This window comes from Coregonus clupeaformis, chromosome 18, assembly GCF_020615455.1.
Source record: "Coregonus clupeaformis isolate EN_2021a chromosome 18, ASM2061545v1, whole genome shotgun sequence".
Classification (NCBI taxonomy): domain Eukaryota; kingdom Metazoa; phylum Chordata; class Actinopteri; order Salmoniformes; family Salmonidae; genus Coregonus; species Coregonus clupeaformis.
The window spans coordinates 45,052,573-45,066,308 of NC_059209.1; positions in this window are offsets into that span (position 1 = coordinate 45,052,573).

The following is a 13,736-nucleotide window of genomic DNA, read 5'->3' on the forward strand; positions in this document are numbered from 1 at the left end:
AGACTGTATTACTTATGTTACATATGCACTTTGCATCTCTTATGACCACTAAATGGCCATTGAATCATTCAACACTTGTGATGGGTTGGGGCTACTTCCTTTCTGTCCTGTTAATATCTCTTTGTCTGTAATAGCTGGACAGATCCAGAACAGTTGCTGCTAAACAATAGCTTGCTCCCTTGTATGATGGATTATAATTTTCCCCTAAAACATTTACTTGGATATCTTTGGTAAAAACCCATTCACAGAACCTGGCATCAATCTGTATACTTGCATTTTACCATTTAGTTTGGAACATCTTCTGGAATTTGTACATTTCTTTGAATGTTGCTTGCAGTGAATATATGCCAATGGTATTCTGTTAATTTCCTCTCCCTTGAGACTATGCTTATACATCCAAGGTCTGGGTAACTTCAGAGAATGTATCTTATATTGAATGTCTGTTCTGATGAGGATGTGCCCAAACCTAGATGGTTCATTATTGTATTTTAGAATGTGTGTTTTGTTAAAGGTGGTGTATGAAAGTCTGAAAGTCTGAGAATTAAATTAAATTAACAGACTTACAAGTCATATTTTGTTCTTTCAAGACATTTTGTTTTGTTCTTTAGCTTTTTACTGCAGTGGGCTAAATCAGGGTCTAAATCAGGGTCACACAGTGTTTCTTGGTAGTCATACACAAATCTACTTTAGGTGTGTTCATAAATTCACTCTGAAGTGCCAGAGTGTGCTCAGAGTATGCTCTGGGCGTTCGTAAATTCAGAGCATTGTCAGATTGTCCATTCATAAATTCAGAGCTTTTCAGAGCTTTTTCAGAGCACACACTGGACGCTCTGGCCGCTCTGGCCGAGGAGTAGGGTTAATCCGAGCATTCTGACCTCACAACTGCAGTCAAGCACCCAAGCTAACTGGCTAAGTTGGCTAGCTTGCTAGCTACTTCCAGAAACAAATGAGAGAACACCTCACTCTGAGCATTTTACTCGCCCTAGCAGATCTGGTTTTCATGTTTTCTAGAGGATTGGTGACTGTAACTGTGCTCCTGGCAACAATTTAATAACGTTTTTTTGCCGACGTTTACTGACACCGGTCATATTCCACTGGTGTTGCACGTTGGTAAATTCCTCAGTTATTCTGCGCTCTGGCACACTCAGACGAGAGTGCTCTGAAATCGGAGTAGATAGCCAGAGTGGATTTATGAACGCACCCTTTGAAACAACAGTATACACCTCACACACATGGTTATGGGCTTGAAAAAAGAAGACACCTGTGTATGTCAGATATAGAGTTGACATTTATTCAATTTTGTGTTTGCATCCCAATATTACACTTTATATAAATCACAGAAGAATGAAATATAACATTGTTGATTAATTATACAATTATGAAAAATATTCATAACATTCCACCCATGAGGCCACTAGAGGGCAATTTGACTGCAGGAAAGGGCTACGCTATTTGTTGCAAGTCAAAAATAGGGTGAAATTGGGTGGTAGACCTACTGAATTATTGGCTAAATCTATAGCTAAATCTGTCCATAGTGAAATCAGTGAAATCGGCAGCAGCATTTTCTGTTGATACACTATACATTTAGGGCAGGCTGGGGATTGGGCTCCCTGAACTCTGGAACTTCATGGTACTTGTTCTTCTCAAGATTTGAAATCACTATAAATACAGTATACAGTGGCTTGCGAAAGTATTCCCCCCTTTGGCATTTGTTCTATTTTGTTGCCTTACAACCTGGAATTAAAATATATTTTTTGGGGGGTTTGTATCATTTGATTTACACAACATGCCTACCACTTTGAAGATGCAAAATATTTTATATTGTGAAACAAAGAAGAAATAAGACAAAAACACAGAAAACTTGAGCATGCATAACTATTCACCCCCCCAAAGTCTTTATAGAGTTTATAGAGCCACCTTTTGCAGCAATTACAGCTGCAAGTCTCTTGGGGTATGTCTCTATAAGCTTGGCACATCTAGCCACTGGGATCTTTGCCCATTCTTCAAGGAAAAACTGCTCCAGCTCCTTCAAGTTGGATGGGTTCCGCTGGTGTACAGCAATCTTTAAGTCATACCACAGATTCTCAATTGGATTGAGGTCTGGGCTTTGACTAGGCCATTCCAAGACATGCAAATGTTTCCCCTTAAACCACTCGAGTGTTGCTTTAGCAGTATGCTTAGGGTCATTGTCCTGCTGGAAGGTGAACCTCCGTTCCAGTCTCAAATCTCTGGAAGACTGAAACAGGTTTCCCCTCAAGAATTTCCCTGTATTTAGCGCCATCCATCATTCCTTCAATTCTGACCAGTTTCCCAGTCCCTGCTGATGAAAAACATCCCAACAGCATGATGCTGCCACCACCATGCTTCACTCTGGGGATGGTGTTCTCGGGGTGATGAGAGGTGTTGGGTTTGCGCCAGACATAGTGTTTTCCTTGATGGCCAAAAAGCTCAATTTTAGTCTCATCTGACCAGAGTACCTTCTTCCATATGTTTGGGGAAACTCCCACATGCCTTTTGGCAAACACCAAACGTGTTTGCTTATTTTTAAGCAATGGCTTTTTTCTGGCCACTCTTCTGTAAATCCCAGCTATGTGGAGTGTATGGCTTAAAGTGGTCCTATGGACAGATACTCCAATCTCCGCTGTTGAGCTTTGCAGCTCCTTCAGGGTTATCTTTGGTCTCTTTGTTGCCTCTGATTAATGCCCTCCTTGCCTGGTCCGTGAGTTTGGGTGGGCGGCCCTCTCTTGGCAGGTTTGTTGTGGTGCCATATTCTTTCCATTTTTTAATAATGGATTTAATGGTGCTCCGTGGGATGTTCAAAGTTTCAGATATTTCTTTATAACCCAACCCTGATCTGTACTTCTCCACAACTTTGTCCCTGACCTGTTTGGAGAGCTCCTTGGTCTTCATGGTGCCCCTTGCTTGGTGGTGCCCCTTGCTTATTGGTGTTGCAGTCTCTGGGGCCTTTCAGAACAGGTGTATATATACTGAGATCATGTGACAGATCATGTGACACTTAGATTGCACACAGGTGGACTTTATTTAACTAATTATGTGACTTCTGAAGGTAATTGGTTGCACCAGATCTTATTTAGGGGCTTCATAGCAAAGGGGGTGAATACATACAGTATGCACGCACCACTTTTCTGTTATTTATTTTGTAGAATTTTTTGAAACAAGTAATTTTTTTCATTTCACTTCACCAATTTGGACTATTTTGTGTATGTCCATTACATGAAATCCAAATAAAAATCAATTTAAATTACAGGTTGTAATGCAACAAAATAGGAAAAACGCCAAGGGGGATGAATACTTTTGCAAGGCACTGTACATGTTGTGGTGTTTTGCCCGAATGAAAACTACTTGGGTGATTAGTAAGAATTAAATCTTAATCGTAGTGACAGTTACTTTACTTTCAAATTCATAGATGAAAGTAATCAGTAAGACATTTGAGGAGATTGCTTGATGAAGTTTCTAATACAGTAGCTATGTTAAGCATGATTGATCCTTGTAAATCACTTGCACTTTAATACATACTCATCTACATATATACCCATACTGTAGATATGTATGGGTTTTTACTCTGTGCTGAAACTTATGAAAGAAACAAATGTATCAACTGTGTGTCTTTGCTGATTAGAAATAAACTATTATCATATCTGGCATATGGTAGCAAATGTGTTGACTGCATTCATTTTACTAACATGTAAACGTTGTACTGCTAACACATACTGTACATCTAAACTTCAAATCTGAAAACAAAGTGCAATTATTAGCAATTTAATATCTATAAATAATTGTAGTGTAATGAGTTGTTATTTGTCTGATGAAATTACAAGCAGTTCCATCACTTGAGAGTCGATGTGCATATCACAATGGCCAATATTGATCTCCAGTCTGATTCAGAATAGGGACGCTTGCTACCAATACCATAGAATATTACACAAGCCAGCCATATCTCCTCAATGCTTTCTGGCTGTGACAAATCTGCTAGGACCCATGAAGTAGGAAACAAGGACAAATAGAGCATGTCCTTATGAAAATGAACTTTATTAAACTTGAGCACAAACGAGCTGAAACTGTAAAGTGCCTGTATCATTGGAGTGCCCCAGGAAAAGAGAGAGCGGTACGCAAGTGGCTGCCTGACCGCTATCTCAGTCAGAGGCAGATATAATTTCATGCCAATTTGGAAGAGTCCTGTAGGGCTTTCTCATCAGCAGCACTCCGGTCCCAGGGATAGGTGATACAGCTTCTCTTCATAGAGTGATTCCAACATGTTCTGCTTTTAAAGAGGCACTCACATGCAAGTCATCAGCCCATTCTCTTACATAGTGCAGTGCACTAGCCTCTTTTACTACTAGTATAGATGTTTAAAGGCCCAGCCGTTTTTATATCAATATCAAATCAATTCTGGGCAACAATTAAGTACCTTACTGTAATAGATTTCCATTAAAATTTTAAAAAATTGCTTTTTAGCAAAAAACTATTTCTCAAGCAAGAATTTTGCTAGGAGAATCTGACTGCAGATAGACTGCCGATAAACTGCCGATAAGTACTTTTCACAGTTGGAAGCCATTCCTTCTATTGCTAGAACAAAAGACTCACCTGCTGCGTACTGACCTGGTACCAACGAACCTGACGTTTCTACTTGTAGAATCGCAGTGCTCCTCGGTGGCCAACAACTTGACATTGAGCCAATCAGAGAGCATGAACCTCCACATGGGGGAGCCGACAGGAGTGACAAGAAAAAGGAAAAAAGAGGGCACTTTTTCCAGTCTAATCCACACCAGTGGCGGTCAGTGGCGTTTATGATGAGGGAGGACAAAAAAAAAATCATGAGCATCGTCTTATTTCTATTACAGCATGTTGGATGACTGTCATTCATATTCCATTCACCCAGTTCAATGTAACATCGATAGATTTAAGCTACTACATGATACTCTAATTTTCCCTATACCCATCATGAGGTTGCTACAACCTAGCCTATGAATGAACGTTTACAACGTAGGTGCGCACAGGTCGAGAGAAAATTTTGAGATGACAGACAGTGACACATTCAATACCGCCTTGCACACTTTTGCCTGCATCTAGCGTATCTAGGGTGTAATCATCAGTCCAACAATTGCAAATGAGAGTTTCTATTGGACAAATTCAGGTATTTTTATCCCCGTTTTGTTTGCTTCCATTTAAGAAACGTTTTTCAACAGAATTGGCAGAATGAATACACCCCTGATCACGCATAAACACAGTTCACTTTCATACGTAGCAGCCACATTGTATTCATTCTATCCTCTATGCACTCTCCTCCTCTCACCTTTTCCCTTTGTTTGTAGACTTAAATGAACAATACATCAGCTGTATGTGACCAGGTGAAAAAACATTTCCAAACCATGTCATAATCGCTACACACAGCCTACATTGTTGTCCCCATATTAGCTAAAGTAACGTCCTAGTCAACATATCTAATAGAACTAATGCATTAGTAAACCCGCTACAATCATGCAGTAACATTACAGTGTATAGTCAGTAAGCAGTTAGACCGGCGGGCCCCGGTGGCAATAAATTAATAAAATCAAAAGCTTACCTTGACTTGGAAGAGTTCCAGTGTTGTGTTGGATAATCATAGCCAGCTAGCTAACATAGCATCCCTCTGTTTAACTAAACTAGCCAGCTGCATTTGCTAGCTAAGTAAGTGAAACTAAAAGTGGAAAAAAATGAGAAATATCTCTCTCTCTTGCTTCTCCTTCATTTTTGAAGAAATTAATTTGTTGAAAATTATTCAACTATTGTCTTTCTCTGTCTTTGAGTCAACTACTCACCACATGTTATGCACTTCAGTGCTAGCTAGCAGTAGCTTATGCTTTCAGTACTAGATTCATTCTCTGATCCTTTGATTGGGTGGACATCATGTCAGTTTATGCTGTAAGATCTCTGATAGGTTGGAGGACGTCCTCTGGAAGTTGTCATAATTACTGTGTAAGTCTATGGAAGTGGGTGAGAACCAAGAGCCTCCTAGGTTTTGTATTGAAGTCAATGTACCAAGAGGAGGACGGAAGCTAGCTGTCCTCCGGCTACACCATGGTGCTACCCTATAGAGTGCTGTTGAGGCTACTGTAGACCTTCATTGCAAAACAGTGTGTTTTAATCAATTATTTGGTGAAGTGAATATATTTAGTATAGTTTTATCTAAAAAGGCTATATTTTTCAATGTTTTACCATTTTTATTTTTATGAAATGCCCTTCCTCCTCTGAGGAACCTCCACTGATCCACACCCTTTTCATCAGAATTGTTCTAACTAAAACAATAAAGCTGCATCATATATCTTTTTTTCTAGAGCAAGTCTTTACATTTTTTACATCTAACTACAGAGTTTTGTGCATGAAGAATGATTTTTTTGTTAGGTTTGATAATGTGCACAAGCTTATTAGTTAGCTACTAGCTAGCTAGCTAGCTAGGGTTAGCTTGCTAACTGAGGAAGGCAGTCACACACACTTCATATGAAACGAATGGGGTGGCAAGTGCAGCACAATGCACACAACACTAAATGATTTACCAAGCTAGCTATCTGGCCACTGTAGCTAGTAACATTATAATTATCTCACAATGGATTCGTTTCCATAAAGCGGCTGCCTGTAGCTGACTGCCGAGAGTCAATGCAGTGTCTTTACTATACCTAGCTAGCACAACAACTAGCTAGCTAGCTAGCAAATCATGCTAACCATTTAGTTAACATTAGCCAGCTAGCTAAAAATGTATCTATGGGCTGTATGCGATTATGGAGAGGGAACTAAATTGTTTCTTTGTCATCTTGCTAGCTAGTTATGTAGCTGTGGCCATCTGGCTAGTATCAACAAAGGCTTTCTACAACAATAGCAACATTAGCACAGCTAGATAGCATTGACTATACCATAAAGCAACACAGACATACATGCACTGCCAAACAACGCTACTGCCCTTACAAAAAAATATTGCAGTTTTGAAACTGCAGTTAAAGTGTAGTAACTGCAGTCGACTGTGTAATTTTGGACGCAGTAATTGCAGAATAACTGCAGTGTATTGCAGTTGAACTGCAGATATACTGCACTCTAACTGCAGTTACAGTGCAAAATTACTGAAGTAAACAAAACGGTGTTACTTTGGACTCAGTATTTGCCTCATACTGCAGATATACTGCACTCTAACTGCAGTTATACTGCACTCTGACTGCAATCTTTTTTCATAAGGGTGTCACCTTCTGGTTTGGAGTATTTTAAAAGGCTGAGTGGCTGATGACTTCAAGGTATTTGCTGTGTGAACACAAAAGAGGTTGACTGCCGACACTCTGTTCAGAGGTGCTAAGTACTGTCGGCAGGCAAACGTTTGACAATCCTACCGGTGTGTCTGAGCTATTATTGGCAGAGAGATTTGGAACTCTCTTTGTTATTGGTCTATTAACCAATTTACCACATGGTGATGTCACCATGGAAAGCCGAAACTACCACCCCATGCAAACCTGCTGATTAGAAGGTCCTGTGTAGATTGTATTTTCAACAAGCAACTATCAGGAAATAACTATCAGGAAATGTTTTCACACTTTTACAGTGTTAGTTTCATCAGCTGTTCTACAATATGATATAAAACACAGGAAAATCACGTTTTTGACTACACTGGGCCTTTTAATATCCTTAAAGGAATCCAAGTGCAAGGCAGGACCACTCCCTGGAACAAAAATGTACTTCTCCATTAGTCCTTTATGATAACACCTCATGCGTTTGCGAGGAGACAATCATGGGAGAGGTTTACTGGTGGGGTTGCATCTGGCCACAGGGGGGCATTCTCTTCACTGGAGAAAAATACATTGTGGACATAAAGAACATGTATTTTGTCTAGAGGTGCACTGCACACCTTACTCAACATGTGAGATGAGGGGGCATACTGCACTTGCTTGATAAAGCCAGGGATCATGAACAGAAGAGCAACTCTTCTTAGAGGCCTTTTGCACCATGCCTTTAAACAGATGCTGTATGAAGGTCACAGATCCTCTAGCTCAACCCTCTTGAAACCCCTCCAATTTATTCTCACTGACTTGATGTTATGAAATGTGACAGATGAAATATAATCTATTTTGGAAGATATTACAAGTAATTGCTCTTCATTAACATCATTAGGCTGGCCACCATACCTCCATAATATCTGTACACCGTCTGTCAACAATGTGATAAGATCATTGAACAATGCACTATTATCAATGTGGTAAGCAGATCCTGCTTCTCCCTCTGCATTAGATATTCATTATGTCTTTCTCTTCCCATAAAACTTGACATATTCATCGGCAGCGTGACAAATCAGATGTGCAGTGAAATGGAGTGTGACTGAGGAGAGCAGTGGAGGATTATATCCAACAGGCAATCTCTCCACAATCCCTTCATTTGACTGGGGAAATACCCAGGGACTAGAATGAGATTGAATTTAACTAAAGATAGATGCAGAGAAAGCAGATGGAGGACAGCGTGCTATAGTTAAGTAATCATATATGCCATACACCAAACTTGGGTCCTAATTGATTCAACCATGGCTAGTTATATATAAAGGGTTTGAATGAATTGTGCCCTTGGCCTCCCTCTCAAAGAAATGAGGATGACGATGTAATCGAACACATCGATAAATTCCAATCAGTTTCACTTCAAACATTGAAGTGTAATTTCACTGTCTTCATGATCTGCACATTATAGTAATTCTTATTACAATACATATTGCACATCCTAATCCATCAAACAATTTCACCCATATACCTTTAAAATTAACTGGTTTCAATATAATATCCTAACAATAGTCTATTTTTGTACCCTCTCTGTACCACACCAGCAGGCTCTTGAATATTCTGGGTTTCAGTAAAGCACAACCTACCTTGGTTAATAACAATGGAGTGAACAAACACTGTCTGTTACCATGGATCCATCTACATTACTATCAGCAATCCCAAGGTTTTATTCAGACACAGCCCTTATCAAAATCAGCTGGCTTAGTAACTACAAGATCCAGTTGATTTCAGTTGGGAAAGAACATTTTGTCTTTTAGGTCTACATCCACACAAAACTGTAGAACCTGCCAGGCGTCTCACCACTACCACCAGATGGGGATGTTTTCCAAGCCTTGCTTGAGACCTTGTACAAGAGCACTACAAGTGGAATAACATACTGTAAAAGGGGCTAGTATAAGTACATGCCAATGGAGGGTTGTGGGAGGAGCTATAGGAGGATGGGCTCATTGTAATGGATTGAATGGAATAAATGGAAAGGTATCAAGCACATCAAACCACATGTTTGACTCTGTTCCATTAATTCCATTCCAGCCATTACATTGAGCCCGTCCTCCTATAGCTCCTCCCACAAGCTTCCTCTTGTACATGCAGTTATGGAAAATCACTTTTGTGCTTACTTTAAGTATTTTTTAAGTATGTCAAATAATACCAAATACTTAAGGTGTACACTGCATGACCCTAAGCATGGTGGGATGTTAACTGCTTAATTAACTCAGGTAACCACACATGTGTGGAAGCACCTGCTTTCAATATCATTTGTATCCCTCATTTACTCAAGTGTTTCCTTTATTTTGGCAGTTACCTGTAGGTACAGGACTGCTGTACTCTCAAGAGAATTTGGAGACATATTATGCCAGTCTTGCAGAGACATCTAGTGGTTGCACAATTAATAATGTATCCAACTGTTTCCATTGGTGTCTAAAAGGAAATGGTGTGATAACGAATACTTTCTGTTATACTTCAAATAGATCTACACAACTGGTAACTACCTGGTACCAAATGGTGCCATGTGGTGCCACTATTGGGTTATTAATGTATAATTACCATTTCACCATGTAAATTCTCAATAACTACCTCGTAATTGATGTACCATAAAGATATGTTTCATAAAGTTAGTATGGAGGTTAATCAAATGAACACATTCTTAACACATTATTTATCAAAGGAAGTACCATTGAGCAGATCCGATTTTGGAGCACAGAGAAGCATGGCGATATAAATTGCACCCATTTAAGCTTCTATGGCTGCGTTTACACATGCAGCCCAAATCGTATGTATATTATTTTTTTTACCCCTTGTTGTACGGACTCAGGAGAGGCAAACGTCGAGAGCCATGCATCCTCCGAAACATGACCCTGCCAAGCCGCACTGCTTCTTGAAACACTGCTCGTTTAGCCCGGAAGCCAGCCGCACCAATGTGTCGGAGGAAACACTGTAGAACTGACGACCGAAGTCAGCGTGCATGCGCCCGGCCCGCCACTGGAGTCGATAGAGCACGATGGGACAAGGACATCCCGGCCGGCCAAACCCTCCCCTAACCCGGACGACGCTGGGCCAATTGTGTGCCGCCTCATGGGTCTCCCTGTCGTAGCCGGCTGCGAAACAGATTAGGATCGAACCCGGGTCTGTAGTGCCGCCTCAAGCACTGCGATGCAGTGCCTTAGACCGCTGTGCCACTCGGGAGGCCATGCAGCCCAATTCTGATATTTTTTCCACTAATTGGGCTTTTGACTAATCACATCAGATCTTTTCACATCAGATATTTTTCAGAGCTGATCTGATTGGTCAAAATATCAATTAGTGAAAGGAATATCAGAATTGGGCTGCCAGTGTGAATGCAGCCTATGTTTGCAGACAAGATACAGACATAAATCTCCATAAGGGCTGGCTGCCTGTGTAGGGGGCCAGTGACAGACGCAGTTCAGGTACAGAGCGTGTGGTGTATACAGTGCACTGAGTGGAGGAGGAGCCCTGCAAGGGAAAGGGATCCACGGTGAGTGACAGCACTAAAGGACGTTTGGGCCTGGCGCCTGTTGAGACCTCTGCCCAGCAGCAATGGAGAAGAGTGTCTGTTTCCTTGACGAGAAGCAGATCCCTCTATCCTCTGTCCCTTCCCCCATCTCCCAATGCTACAACGAGATTCCTCTCCAGGCAAGTCTCAAAGTGGTCTGTGAGACACCCAAACTAAAGATATACCATTTATACATATTCCAACAAATGAATCTAATCCAAACCCTCTAACTTCTTTAACTTCTTTATAAAGAAGTTGTGAAAATAATGCAGGTTAGCGTTTTTCGTCATGATTCTTACAATATAGCCAATTTTGACTTTGTAGCTGGCCCATCTAGTGGAAATCGCTCATTTCTGCCTCCAGTACAAGACTCATCCCAACAAACGTCAACCTGCGAAAATAATGGGAAAACACAAGAGTTGTACGTAACGTAACACCAGTGAGGAGCAAGAAGAGTATAGCTTGATTTGCTACTGGCAAATGAATAATTTCCACCTCCACACCAAAAGAACACATTTGCACCATCTCACAGAGCAGAGGTCCATCCAGCACACCCAGACTATCCAGCCCTAAACCATCAGCCTGAGAGTCACAGCCTGTCATAGTAAACGTCAGAAACCCTACTGTATGGGATTACAATGGGTAAGCCTTGCCAATAGTAATGCTTCCCACTCTCATGGACGGGAATCTCACATAACATTTTGATGAAGATCTTTGGTGACAAATTGGTCATGAGAGAGGGGGTTCTGCTTAAGTCAATGGAGGATGAGTCCAGCTCTCCTTTCAGCTGCTATCATCTCCCTATTTTGGAGTATGATTAATTAGGGTATTTTGTGGTAAACGTTACTTAACTGGCTTCTTATGTTACAGTGATGGGACAATTGGTGGGATTAAGAGGGGAGGCTGTGCTGTAAGAGAAGAGGAGCTGCATAGACTCAGGGAGCACTGCCTTCTGTAGGCTACGCAGCTCCAAGCGTTCACAGAACACAGGTGGGGTGTCATTAAGTCATTTAGACATCAAACTGGACACCTTGAAATCCCCAAGGTAGCTTACCGTCTGCCTTCGAAACATTCTAAACAATTCCCTGCTGAAATGTATGCCTATAGAGTTGCTACATGAATTGCAGTATAGGAGCTTTGAAGTTTTTGCTTGCTTGTTACTAGTTACAGTGTATTACATGAAATGTGCCAAAATCTTCCAAATAAACACTTTTTGTCAAATAAACATTTTTACCTGATTATATTGTTTAAATAGAAAAGGGGATTTTGTTATGTGATTTATGAATGCCTCATTTTGATTTTAGCTATTTTAAATTTAAAAGGACAGTCTACAGTTCAAACAATAACAAAGCGTCTACCCCGCCACTGTGTTTGGTAAACAGATGAGGGAGGGATGGGGCTGGAGAAATGTACCACTCTCAAATTCATAGACTGAGCTATGGATGCAAGGACCGACCAACCATCATATCAAAATAATAGTTTTAACATGTGGTTGGTTACAATTATACCCCAGCCCTGTGCCTCATAATAACGTTTGTTTTACTTTTTCATATTGTATTCTTGTTATAGAAAAATGATCCTAAAATCTGAGTGAATGACAGGTGAAGTTCCCTTAAACACACGGTGCTTCGTTCATGCAGACATTCATTTCAAACATGCATTGACAGGTTTATATTCCTCTTAGAAAAGACACTGACGTGTGAAACGAGGAGACAATCCTGTAAGTAAACAGGAATTGAGAGTTTTGATAAACTGGTGCAGCTGGTCAATAAATCTTATTTAAAACACTTAAATTAATGTTTTCTGATGCCACTACAAATTGCCTAAAAACATTTACTAATAGCCTAACAAAACAGAAAAGCATTGATCAAATTAACAAATCTATTTCATTAAATTGTTGACAGGACCTTCTAATATTCTTTGACTTGGGTCAAATTCTATATTGTATTAATAAAATTGTGTTCAACATCATTAGTGCTTAAAACAGTAGGCTTATACATGCATGAAGTAGTATTTTCCATTATTTGTACTAGTCATTTACAACTTTTAAAATAAAGGTCAGGAAGGCCTACATGGAACAATTTATTACATTTGATAAATTGTCGAGAAATAGATTGGGAATGGATTGGGGGAAAGTATGCATCAATTATAAGTAATTATTTAGTCTGAATATACTGTAAGCATTTCGATTTGATTACTGACGATTTCGATTGTCATGACTGATAAATAAATGACAGAAACATGTGCAACTGTGGGCTATGTATTTATGCTACTGCTGGTACCCTATTCGAATTCATCTTGTTGGACTTGAACGAAAAGTTTTGTTTAAAATCATAAGATATCATATGTGCACGCTCTTCGTCATTTAAGAAAATGTTTGGAGGCATTGCAAAGCTTCTGGACGTTGGGGTCAAATATGTGAATGCCTTTATTTATTATTTACATTTCCCATTCCCTGCATTAGATGAGATGGAAATTGAATTGAGACCCTAACCTGTCTATTACATTGGGGCAGTGGAAGAACTCATTAATGTTAAACCCTGGTCTCTCTTTTCTCTTCCGGCGCGTCTCAGCATTAGCCAAGCATTGCAGGCTGGCGCCGCGGCCTCTCCACTTCCACAACATTAGGTGTAATGTTACTGTTTGTTGTGGCCTAAGCATACTAATAGGTCGTTGGAAGTCAGCATCAGTGTAAACCTGAGCGACATCCACCTTGCCGGGCAAGATCACTCAACCATGAAGACCTGAACAACAATTGAGTAACCAACCCTGTCCCAACAGAAGCGCATGACTAGAGAGCGACTGGTTTGGGATCATGCAGTCCGTCTGGTTATGGATAGATATCGCAGCTGCGAGTTGAATTTAGATTGTTGATGCTGCTATTAGAAGCACATCTGCTTCAAATCCTAAAATCCTCTTAAAAC